At 37.9% G+C, this 13,070-nt stretch overlaps 1 protein-coding gene across 10 annotated transcripts in view; it reads left to right on the top strand.

Annotated features, from left to right (window-relative positions):
• Positions 1-13,070, top strand: part of si:ch211-285f17.1 (sickle tail protein) — a 269,763-nt gene that overhangs the window by 101,480 nt on the left and 155,213 nt on the right. The window lies entirely within an intron of this gene.

Here is a 13,070-nt window from a genome sequence, read left to right as displayed (position 1 = left end):
TGTTTTTACCATTATCAGCATTATACATGTAGGTAAACTTGTGGTTCTGAATAGTAAATAAAGTGGCTGTATTTAAGTTGTATGTGAGAAACAAGCTTTTTGCTTTCTAAGTGTCCATGTTTACAACAGAGTTATCTGGTTGTCAACTTTAATTATTTATCTTCATAACTGCATTGAGCAGAAGTGGAGAGCTGATTAAAAACTACTACTTCACTGTTTCAAAATGCATTTCCAAATCAACAAGAGCATTAAAATGGTCACCAAATATCAAAGAAGAATTATTAGGACCAACAAGAACATAATATAATTTATCTATGGCCCTTGTGAGGTTTATTAAGGATTTACATTAATTAAAATGTTTAATTGAAGTATAATTAATACTAATTAACACTAATACTAATAAAACTTGATTTTTTTTTTATGAGTAAGTCTATGGTAAACCCCACTTAGGTATATTCTGTGGTGGTCCTTCATGGATTTAATAAATTCTTATTTGATATTTGGTGAAAATTTGAAATAAGTCACAAAACATTAGTACCCCTGATCCATAAACGGACTGAAATGAATGTTTATGTTACTCAAACAGTGTGTAATTTCATAACGCTGTTGCTTGATTCGTTATGGAGATGCATTTCTAAACAATAAAGCAGTAATTTGTAATCACTTTAGCCAGCAATTCAGTTCTACTCAATGCAGTTTTGAAGCTGAACAATTCAAGCGTAAAAAGCCAGACAACTAATTTGTATTCACAGATCCCAGAGCTCAGGAGACAAAAAGCCAGTTTCTCGGATCTTCAGTATCAGCCACAATTATATGATGATGATAATGTCATCACTTTTGACCAAAAGCTTTATCCAATAACTAATTACAACAGCAAAAATTTTTTTAACAGCACAAACCAGCACTGTAAAGGACAGAACCAGTCAGCCACTCACATTAAAAATACTGCGTGACATCACCTTACTCTGTAACTTGATAATAAATAAAATAAAACAGCACGAACATTTCACAAAAAAGGTTTGCCTTTCCATTCAAGAACAATTGTTACTGCAGGCCATCTATAGATGGAGTGTATTAGAATAGAAAATATGAGCAAAACAATTAAATGCTGTACTATTCTTGTCTATCAGGAAGGAAATGCATCACTGCACCCTTACAAAGGATACAAACATTTTTTTCTCGTCTCACGTAATTTTAGTCCACTCTCAGTAGTTTGTCCCATACATTTGAGCCCAGACTGGTGTTTGTATGGAGCACAATACAAAAAAAGACAGTCAGGCAGAAGTCATTTATTGACTTCTATGACTTACTAAAGAAACGCTAACCAAAACAGTGATGAAGAGAGGCTCGAAAGTGTTTATGTAAAATTGAAATATGAGTAGTACATAATCTCACACAAGCTGTAAATGGGCTTCAGGAAAGAAATAAAATATGAAAAAAATGCAGAATACCAGTCCTTTAAAGAAACTTATAGTTACCACAAAGCAGTTTTATTTTTCTGCAGTTTTACATTATTGAGGAATGTGGCTGTTAATGATGGCCTGTCTGTGAATAAGAATAATTCTCATTCAGTCTCATTCAGTTGGAATTTAAATAAAATCCAAATAAATGCTTATGAGGCACTTTTATGGCCTCCTTCTGAACAGTCTTCATTTTCCAATGAAAATCTCTCCCTTCCAGTATAGGAGAATTTTCATCCAGAAGGGGCTTGATTCCTGTACTATGTTCCAGCAGACAAGTTTATATGGCAGGTTTTTATTCAGACTGGAATATTGCTTGGTTTATTAACTGAGTAATGAATTACATGAGAACTGTCTGCAGTCGGTTAAGGTTGGTATGCTCCCCTCCTATTTACTGAGCAGCTTTCAGAAATCTTTGAGAGTAAAATGAGTGGAAAGACTGTGATGTCATGGAGGCAATGGGAATTTTTAGGAAAGAGAAGCAGAATGTCTAGCTCTTACTCTTCTCTTCTTATTTTGTCACCAGCACCATTAGTCTTATTCATACAGCAGCTATTCTTCTTGTTACATTGTGATCAGGGCAGAAAGTTCAGTTTGAGCCCCCTTTGCTAGAATCACAGACCCTACTCTTCAGGAAATGCATTGCACTAGGTGCACTAGGTGTTGGAGTATTGTGCAGGTTTGATTGTATTCAGCCACAAGAGCATTTGTGAGGACAGGTATTGATGTTGCATGATTAGATCAGATGATTAGAATAATTAAAACCGCTCCTACTCATCCCAAAGGTGCTGGTTGGAGTTTCGTTGCTTCAGAGAAAGCAGTTACTCCAGAGCTGGTTTACGAGGAGCCTGGCCACTTCCTATTCCTCCCCTAATATCAAAAGCAGAACTGCTAAACAGCAGAGGGTGCTCGCAAGTGAGTCCTCAATGAATGGGAGTAAATGGCGCACAACGACTAAAAAATGAAAAGTTAAAATAGTTTCTAATGCCCAGAATGTTTCTTTAATTATAGAATTAGAAGCCATATTTCACAAAAAAACAAAAAAAAACCCAAACAAATCTTACCCATATATTTCCTTTCTCTTACCCATATATATCCTTTTTTCTACAGTAAATGGGTTTTGGGCAGCAGGAGGTGGTCTTTACTACTAATGTACTCTTTACTACTTTATCTTGAAAGCTTTTGATCACCGTTGTTTTCAGGGTGTAGTTTGTGACTCAGTCACAGCTACCTAGACAAGCCTAGCACATAGCAGATAAAACATTTAGCTAGCTATATGAATATCTACACATGGCACAATGGGTTTGCTGTGACTAGCTGACCTGATCAGAGAAGAGCAACTATGTTCCCAGGGCCTTGTGTTCCCTCAGCTCTTTACTTATTTATCATACTTCAGTGTGAGACGTTAGAAAATTACAAAAAGGGTTCTAAGGTCATATACGGCATTTGGGTCACCAAAAGTGGTACAGAGAACAAGAAGGAGATGCTTGTCCAATAGGAAAACACTTGCCCTTGCCTAGGCCAGCCTTAGTGAGCGACAAACCCAAGGCTGCCAGCTCTCCTCTCACACATTGGCTGTGAGACTCACACATTTAGGTCTGACCTCACGCTGTCATGCCACCCAAAACACCCAAAATTTCCTCAGCACTCCAGCTTTTGTGGATTTGAAACACTATGGAGGGGCAGTGGCGGTTTACTTAAAAGTGACCGAGTGCCAGCTGATCAGTCACCAGTAGAATGCATGTGTTTTAGATTCGTGGGGGTATAGCAACAGTAAACCAACTTCAGTTGTGTAACTGCAGTTCACTTGTGCCATGTGTAACGTGAACGTAGTGCACTTGAGTGCCAGAAAGCAGAGAAAAAATTAACACAAAGCCTTAGCTAAGCAGCTAGGTCAGCTGAAAGCAGGCTATTCTTACCCATCTTCACGGTGTAGCTTTTAGCATTGAAATCTGTGCCTATCAAGTGCAACCAGATTGAGGAGTTGGAACTGGTTACCAATATGTTTAAACTCTCTTGTCTGTAATTGGGTTGTATTTTACCCTCATTAGTTGTGGACATTTTGAGAGCCATGCTGCTGCTCTTCCTGCCTTGGGCTTTCCCTGTGTGTACATGGAAGGGCAGGGAGGTCCCACAACAGAACCATACCGTCATCTACTGTAAATAGTTATAAGTAACAGGGCTTGTTTGTAGGGTATTTACGGTAGTTACGATACTTTAGTATGCATGGTAGCCCGCTGTCTCAGGGAATAGTAGTAATATGGCTGCCCACAGTACTTTGTGTTGAGCTTTAACAACTCTAAAGAAAGTAAGTTTATTTCATTTGGTTATGAAACTGCTAGGTTTTGTAAACTGTTTGTGTTTCCAGAAACATGTAGGGTAAAGTTAGGTGCTTGAATGGGTTTTTAAACAGAGAATGTGTCTGTAGTTTGTAGCCACACAATTGGAGTGTGGCGTGTTTGGCATCCAGTGACGCAAGGTTGTCCCCACTTCTTACATGAATGGGCTTAGGTCGCTGTTTATGTCACTAATGAATCTTTTAATATTACATAAGTGGAAGTTTTAACAGAGTGATTTGCATCATTGTTGCCCTGTTAGCTCTGTTTCTGTAAGCATGAAGTAAAAACTATTCAAATTTATTGGGTTGGGGTTCATGCTTCTCAGGGGGAACCTGCTTTTCATTGTTTAAACCATTAAACATGCATTGGTTACATTTGTCAGGGCGCTTATTTAAGCTGCTTTAGCCTGCCCGCTCCCGCCGCTTCCTCTATAAGGCTGTGTGTAACCTCCGGAGTATGGAGTATTTGCCTGGTATGGTCATTTTGGAGGTCTTTCTGCGGTCAGGGTCTATCTACTACCAAATATAGCTTAATCCAAATGGAAACAAAATATTTCCTTTGATGAAGTTGTCCTCAATGAAATTGAACATAGTGTTGTGCTCTTTAGTTAACTAAATAGCAAGTTAGAAAAGTAACAAATTCACTGTAACCAACATATATACTTGATAGAGTAATTTACTGCAATAAGCATAGTTTAAAAGTAGCAAATTTAAGTTTGGTTGCCTTTCTATGTATTAATTTCAAGCCTTAAGTCACCTGCTATTTGTGATCTGGATTTAATACAATAAAGTAATAATGAATGCTGAGTGATGTCACAGTCTCTGGTTTTCTGGGCTTTAATAAGGCTTGTTCCAAAAGGGACACAGATAGAGGAAAATTTGGCTGAGGAAAACCATTACCATGGCCAAGATAAATGCTATCATTTTTTTTTCATTGCTCATGCTACCTGTGTCCTTTTCCTCCACTCTGATTTCGTGTGAACAAGCCTCTTTTTACGCTCTCTCCATGTTAAAGACAGTAAAGGGAAAAAGTGACTTTTCATCAAAGCTATTATCTCTGAAGGAACAACTGGATTTACGTGCAGGACCTGCTCACAAGCCTGAGCCAGCTGTGGGTTTGTACAGTTAGCAATATAAAGAATGGAGGGTTGGAAGCACATGGGGTGGGGGAGGTTTTTGTAAGTGTCTTATGATTCCTATAATGTGGATAAAGAAAAAAAGCCTTCCACCTATATGGAAAAATATATGGACATCATTTTTTTGTACATTTGGAATACATGTCAAATACATAGCAATCCATGCTAAAATATGTTACAAACACTAAAATATATTCAAGAATACATTGCCATATTATCCAGTTTTATTACATATTACACAAACGTACTATACAAAAATAAATATATGTAAATGTATTTAGCCCTGCGATGGACTGGTGACCTGTCCAGGGTGTATCCTGCCTTCCTCCTTTTGTGTGTGTGTGTGTGTGTGTGTGTGTGTGTGAATGTATTTATCAAAAACATTGTATGAAAATAGCCAAAATACTTGTCTAATGCACTTTACTGTTTGGAATACATTTTGAAATAAATTTGAATTCCATTATCTTAATTTTAAATATCAAACAATTAACCTTTAATATGACAAAAGCAAGTCTTGTAGGTATTGTTGCCCCTGGCTTGCTCATCTGAGGGTTTTACATTTCATGTTAAAACTTTGTCTTTACTGGAATTCTGTAAAGCTGCTTTGTGACATCAGTTGTAAAAAGTGCTATACAAATAAATTTGATTTGATTTGACAGATTGTGAAAATGCAGTCCAATGATGTGATACCCTGTTTATTTGAAATACATTTATACACACATCGTACCACTTGCATAATGGTTAATTGAAAGTGCAGTGCAATACACAGAAGTCAGTATCATTTAGTTATATTTGTAAACTTTGTTGAAACTACATACCATTAAAAAAATATATGCTAACAAATACAAAGCATAGTCAAAAGCAGTAGTCATGGGGGTATCACATAGAAATCTACATTAGCACTGTAAGTCTCCATTAACATTATTAATGATCAAAAACATATTATCTTCAGTGTGTTACAAGGGTCTCAAATTACAAACCTCACATTGCTTCAAGTTGTTCTTTGTTTTGGCAAGGCCAGTTCAGGTAGGATTTGAAACTAATGCCTTCTGATTGCAAGGGAGATTTTTTAAATTGTGGCAGTGCTGCTTTTTTGAGACAATTTATTGGCAAAAAAGTCAAGATTTGGAAAGTCAAGATTTTTTGATAATAATTTACCAACAGACTACACAGATTGTTTTAAGACCAAATTTGAGAACATTTGAGTAAAATCCGCATAATAGTGTGGAAAAACCTTAAAGAATTTTAAAAGACTTGGATTTGAACAAATGACAGTTTCTGTGCTATGCATGAAGTGATTTGTTTTTATCTTAATATGTTTATTTTTATACTTTTTATTAAAAAGCCCCACCTCATGGCCAATTAAAGTTTTTGCTTGTTATACTACCCACTATTGAAGTATTGGTATTAAACTTGCTGGACTTCCACAGAATCAGGGTGGGATATGGGCCTTTTCATGAGAATTGGTCAATAGGACCCCAAACTTCCTAGGATCATAGTTAGGGTCTTAGGGTCATCAAGAGTGAAAACGAGAACAACAAGGAGATTATTTTCCAATAGGAGAACACTTTGCCTTGGCTAGGTTACCTTCTGTAAGCTAATTAGCTAGCCAAGCAAACATCATAATACAATCCACTTATTGAAAAGTCAGAGTGCTAAATATTAAATATTTTGAAATATTGCTTTGGTGTAAGAGTGGTGCATCTTCTTCCATTGTTGTAGTCTTTAGTTAGCTAGAAACTTGGGGTTGTAACATAGAGCTGTTCCCTAAATAATTTAAGCAATTACATTGAAGGAAGATATGACCCTGGGTATGTACAGTAGGACTCTTTCCAAAATTACAAGAGGGAATACATGAAACATAGGACATAGGATTTCCTAGACATTTCGATGAGAAAATAAAAGGCCTGGGGAACATAATAGGACTAGCTGAGCTAGCACATCACATCTAAATCATTTAGCTAGCTACCAAATGTTATGTATGAAATAATTTTACTTCACATATTATCCCAACATTTCACATAGAGGGTAAAACATGTCTTTTCTCTTACGTATTATACTCATTTAAAAATGAACAACATGAAAATCTCACTTAAAGTTTTTAGTGGTTATACCTGTTCCTACACTTTCAAATATCACATACTTTCTGTCCACGGTCCCCGGATTTTAGACTGAAATTCAGATGGTCCTTAAGATCTGAGGGCTTATGGAAAAAAATCTGATAATCCTTTAGGCTGCCCCCACTTTCATCTTATAATTGAAGATCTGCTTCTTTAGCTCTGTCTATCCTAATTGGATGCGCTGCAAATATGAGTAGCTAATTAAGCTTGGTCTTTAGTCAGACTGCGAATGTTAAGCTTGGCTAATCCCAGTAAATATGGATGAAATCTCTCTAACCACAGCTTCTTTCAGGTTCTGTGAGTCAAACCTTGATTTATGCATCTCGCTTGCTCTCTCACAAACAAGCGCACTTTTACACTTACTTTTATCAGCTTTGTCCATATGCTAATGGATTATCACTCTCTGCTTATAATTAGCTGTTAGCTGACAAGAAAAATATTTTACAGCTAACTCGAGTGTTGAAGGCTTCAGCTTCATATGTCCAGCACTCATAATGGAAAATGCTTACCTGCTTTCTTTTTCTGCCCAGCAATTTTGTTGCCTTTTTTGTGCTATTTTTTATTTTTTATTTTTGAATGTGTTTCCAGCTTTTTTTAAATTTAAGGAGATGAAAATTCAACATTATTAATTTTTTAAGCAAGTTCTTTTAGAGAGACTAGGCCACAATAATATCTCTTGGTCTCTTGGTTAAACTGAATTAAAATAGCTTGTCCCAGTGCCTGTGAGAGTGCCTGAATCTAAGTACTGTCTTTGCACTTTTAGAAATAAAGGTACTGTGTCAAGTCACTTGTCATTTGTATAGCACTTTTTACAAGTGATGTAGTCACAAAGCAGATTCACAGAATTCCAGTAAAGACAAAGTTTTAACATGAATGTAAAAACCCCCAAGTAAGCAAGCCAGGGGTGGCATTGGCAAGGAAAAATTCCCAAGAAACCTTGGGAGGAACCAAGGCTCACAATGGGGTAACTATCCTCCCTTGGCCAAGCTACCTACAAAGATATTATAGTACTAATGTTAATAGTAGTAGTATTAGTAGTAGTAATAGCTAGGAGTCCATGAAAGCAACAGTGTAGGGTGGGCAGATAGTCCAAGGCAGGTGGCGGTAGCTGGGCATGGGCAGCTGGTCTGAAGCAGGTAGCAGGAGAGCTTGACAGTGTGTGATACACTTTTTATTCCTGAAGGTACAAACAATTTGTGTTACTTTGAAGGTATAATAATGGTTTTAAGGCCCAATTATGTACCTTAAATTTGTACCTTTTTTGTGACTTTTCTTAACCTAATGTTTTAAAACAGAACTTTAAAATAAAAATCCTGGAGATTAGTTCAAGTTCGAGAGTTTTATTGTCATATGCACAGCAGAACAGGCAGTTAGACTGTACAATGAAATTATTACTTTGCTGTTCCTCCATTCACCAAATATAATCTTAAGAGAATAAAAAAAGAAAATATAAGAATGACTCCAAAAACAGTAGTAAAAAGTAAAGTTATATGTGTATATGTGCAAATATATAGAGCAGCTGTTCATAAAGTGCATCAACTACATCAAGTGCATCACGAGACGGGGAGTATGGAGTCAGTACAACTTGGAAAATATCATTTCAGTGGATTATGGTACTAATGTGGTCCCTGACTAATAGTACTGAGATGTACCCTTGAGGGTATCACCTCAGTGGGGACACTGACAGCTGTGACAGTTTCGTACCTTGTTTCTCTGAGAGTGTAGGAACTTAACAGAGGTGGGTAGAGTAAAAGTATTGGGTAAAATAATGACACAAGTAAAAGTCCCTTTCTAAAGCACATTTAAGTAGAGGTACGTAAGTTAAAAGTAACTACTGAGTAACATGTAGAGCTGCAGTGGAACTTCTCAGTAAATCTGGCATCTATCACCATAGAACTGAAGACTGTTAGACTCTTTTTTCAGGATTCTTTTGGTATAAGATACAGTGCTAAAGCTCCAGAGTCAGAAAAATGACTAATCTTAATGCAGTACAGATGATGTCATAAAAAAAACCCCCTGAATTTAAATACAAAAAAGAATTAGTAATTACATCTGAATGGCTAAAATATATGAATAAAAACATGATTCTTTTACTCACTAATACACCTGAGTAGAATATTGATTTGAAAATTCTCAGAAAAGTATAAATCCATTAATATTTTACGCAGTTACATGTACTTGAGTAAGTCGCTGTTGTCTGAACAGAACCTTGTATGTCCAAAATCATACCTTTACAGGAGAAGGAAAAGATCTACATTACTTTTAATTTAAGTCAATGGATATGGATTTTTTCCAAGTAATTTTGAGCTGTTTCTTTTGGTCCATTCATCATGGAATTTGCAAACAATATAAAGGACAATAGGTACTTTCAAATTAGGTCAAAAACTGAAAATCAACAAAAACACCAGCAAAATGTAACAAGTTACTAACCCCTTTGAGACTAAATGTCCCCAGAGTTAGAATATCCTTTATACATTTTCTAAGCCGCTTCTCCCTCAAGGTCACGGGGGGGTGCTGGAGCCAATCTCAGCGGTCAACGGACAGAAAGCAGGATACACCCTGGACAGGTTGCCAGTCCATCGCAGGGCAGACAGACAGACATACACAATCGCTCACACATTTACACCTAGGGGCAATGTAACATGTCCAATTGGCCTGACTGTCTTTGGATTGTGGGAGGAAACCAGAGAACCCGGAGGAAACCGAGTTAGAATATATAAATTATAATTTACACTTTCTGTGTTTAACAAATTATGAAGCTGTAGTGAAAAAAACACACTTTACAGTGTCCATTATTTGGTCCTGTAATTTAGTTTGAAATAAATATAGGACATTTTTGTTCTAAAAATATATGAAAACAAGGATGCACAATGAAGACTGAAGAGTGACTTGGGTGTTTTCTGGAGTGGAATACTACTCAAGGTCACCGCAGTCTGCATTTTCACCATTTTGAATGGGAGGAAGTTGAGAACTATGGGGAAGACATAAACAATGGGCATCATAGCAGGATGTCTAAAGATTTCCTGTTGAGAGAGTTCCTTCAATGTTCCTCCAACGTTCTGCAAAAGTTGTTTGAATTCTTTGCAAGTTTCCTTCCTGTGACTTTTTTTCAGACTGAGATGCTCAACAATGGTCCACGTAAACCTTCACTGTTGTAGAATAAGACTGTAGTTCCAATGCATTTAGACACAAACATATTTTACTGTCATTCATAATTATCCTCAAATACATCTCAAATATATGTATAAGGAAAGTAATCTTGTTGCATTTGACACTTGCAAACAGTGAAACAATTTTTTTAAGAAAAGCTAATTATCATTGTCTAAGTTAGCTGATCAGATCCAAATGTTATGTTTGCACATGGACCTGTTAGTGCAGCATCTGTGTTCTCTGTTATTAGTTATGTTGCAGATGTTTGGTGATGCCTGATGTGAAGGATTTGTGTTAATGACACTGTCTGGGTTTTGCCCAGTTCTGAGTAGAAAGGTTGGAGCTAATGTTAATGCAAATACGGTGTCAGTTCTTGAACACAGTTTATGATGTGTGTGGTTGGTATCTGCCTTCTTCTGCCTGAACCCTTTCTTGCTCTGCCTGGTGAGCCTCCCACACTGTGGAGCCGCTGGTTACAGTCCTTTGAAAAAATACCTCATAGCTGCAAGAATAACCAAGATGCCTGGAAGGAAAGGCACAGTGTGCGCTGGGGATGCTTAGAAAACTGCCAGCATCACATACAACAGTGCAGTAGACCTTATAAACAAATATTGTAGTGCTCCACAGACCAGGCCCTTGCAATGGTTTATAGTTGACCAATGTCACCAGGTGCCCAGTGAGTGTGCAAGCCAAAATGTTGTTAGTTCACAGAGCTGTCTAGTTCTGGCAAGTTTGGTGTGTAGCAGGATCGGATGATAGGCAACCAGCTATTTAAGCACACCAATACTGCAAATGTGCGTGAGTCACTGTAATTGAAAAATAAGCTGTTGCTGTTTAAAGCATTGATCATCACACTGAATGCAGAGAGTTCAGCTGAATGTGCAGATACTTTTGCTAAACAAGAGGATCCCAACCTCCAGCCAAGCAGCCTCCTCAGATCCTCCTTCCCACCCCTGCCAGAGTTAAATGCAGCTGCCTGACTCCTCTGCCAGCACTGTCATGCAACCTGATGATAACACCATTCTTGACTGTGTTCACAGCAGCTATGCAGCAATTGTGGGTCTAGCGGTGTGTCTCAATTCAAGGGCTGGATCCTTCAAAGGACACGGTCTATGAAGATGTCCTTTTGAAGGCTTCTTAGACCCATGAAGGCTGAACTGAAATGAGACTCTACAGCGAGTTTTCTTTTTGTGTCATAGCACCGCTGTTCCCACCCGTACCATTGCATCACGAAACGCTGCTCCTGTCTCGTTCTCTTAAAGTTCTTTAAAGATGGAGCCAGAAAGCTATATTTTTTAAACATTGTTTATTAGAGCTGGAGATGCTTCACTGCCAGCTACTGAGAAGATTTTTTTTTTAACATTTGTATTGTTAGCTATTCACCTCAGTTTAAACCTAATGCTTATATTTAAAAGTGTACTCTTCAGCCTTGGGATATGTTGGCTGGCGAATTTTCCATTCCATTCAATACTTTGTTGCCATGGAAAAGAAGACACATTTCTCGGCCGCATATGAAGGAGCCTTCTATATGGGATAGTCTATTTGCGCCACTGTGTCACAATCAGCATTCAGATCCGAAGGATGCACCTTCTGAATCGGGACAAAGCTCAGGTCCCGCACCACAAGAGACCAGATCTGCGCAGTTCAGCAACAGAGCTAAATCTAAAGCAGAATCATTTTGCTCATGTACAGTGCCCTCCACAAATATTGGCACCCCTGGTACACAAGAGCAAAATTTAGTCCACACGTTGCAGCTATAACACCTTCCACTCTTCTGGGAAGCTTTCTGCAAGATTTTGAACTGTGTCTGTGGGAATTTTTACCCATAGTGAGGTCAGACACTGACATTAGACGGGAGGGCCTGGCCTGGTATGTAAACTATGGTGGTGAATCTGTGATATTGTGGGACTGTTTTTCTTCCAAAGGCCCGGGACAGATTGCTTTGATACATAGCATCACAGACTCATCATTAACCTGCCTGGAAGCTCAGTATGGGCTGTGGTTGGATCTTATAGCAGGACAGTAATACAAAGCACACTTTAATATCAAAATAGTTCACTAATCACAGAATCAAGGTTTTGCCACGGTCATCGCAGTCTCCTGACCTGTATAACATAGAAAATCTGTTAGATTAGCAGACGAAGACAGTCCACCAGGGTAGACTTTGGAATTTGAAGGATTTGGAAAAATTCTGTATGGAGGAATGTTCTGAGATCTTTTGCCATATGTTCTTCAGTCTCATTAAGCATTATAGGAGAAGACTCAGAACTGTTATATTTGTAAAGGGAGGCTGCACAAAGTATTAAATGAAGGGGTATTGTTGCACACATAGATTTGAGAAATTAAATTAATTTTAAGTATATTTTGTATGAAAGAGTGAAAGGATAGGCAATAAAGAGTTTTTTTCCAGCCTATTTTGCTCATGTTTATCAGACGTGCCAATTTTTGTGGAGGGCACTGTGCATCGCTTTTTCAGCTGGATCAGGTGGCACGCCCTTCCTGCACACAATTATCCACAGTGTGGACTCAGGGTTGTAGCATTCCAGTCATGAAATCACTGTCATTCAAATCATTGACATTACTGTCAATGATGTGTATCCAGGCACAAGTGCCAGTGTCCATCTCTTGAATGTTGACATGAACAATTTTTGAGTTCACTGCCACTGCTCTTTGTGGTTATGCCAACTGCAGAATTTATTTAGTTGGCTCCCTCCATGTGACCATTCGTTATGGAATCAAGAGTCTACCTAGCTTTTGGTTTCTCGGTGCCTGCTGATGGACCTAATGGGTTTTGGACCTCTTCGCTGATCTGGAGTTCTCCCTCTAAGACATGGTGGATTCTGCAATAATGACTGTTACTATGCCT

The sequence above is a fragment of the Pygocentrus nattereri genome, chromosome 3, assembly GCF_015220715.1.
Source record: "Pygocentrus nattereri isolate fPygNat1 chromosome 3, fPygNat1.pri, whole genome shotgun sequence".
In the NCBI taxonomy this organism is placed as follows: Eukaryota; Metazoa; Chordata; class Actinopteri; order Characiformes; family Serrasalmidae; genus Pygocentrus; species Pygocentrus nattereri.
Note: the sequence above shows the minus strand (reverse complement) of the source record. Positions and strands in the feature narration are given on the sequence as shown.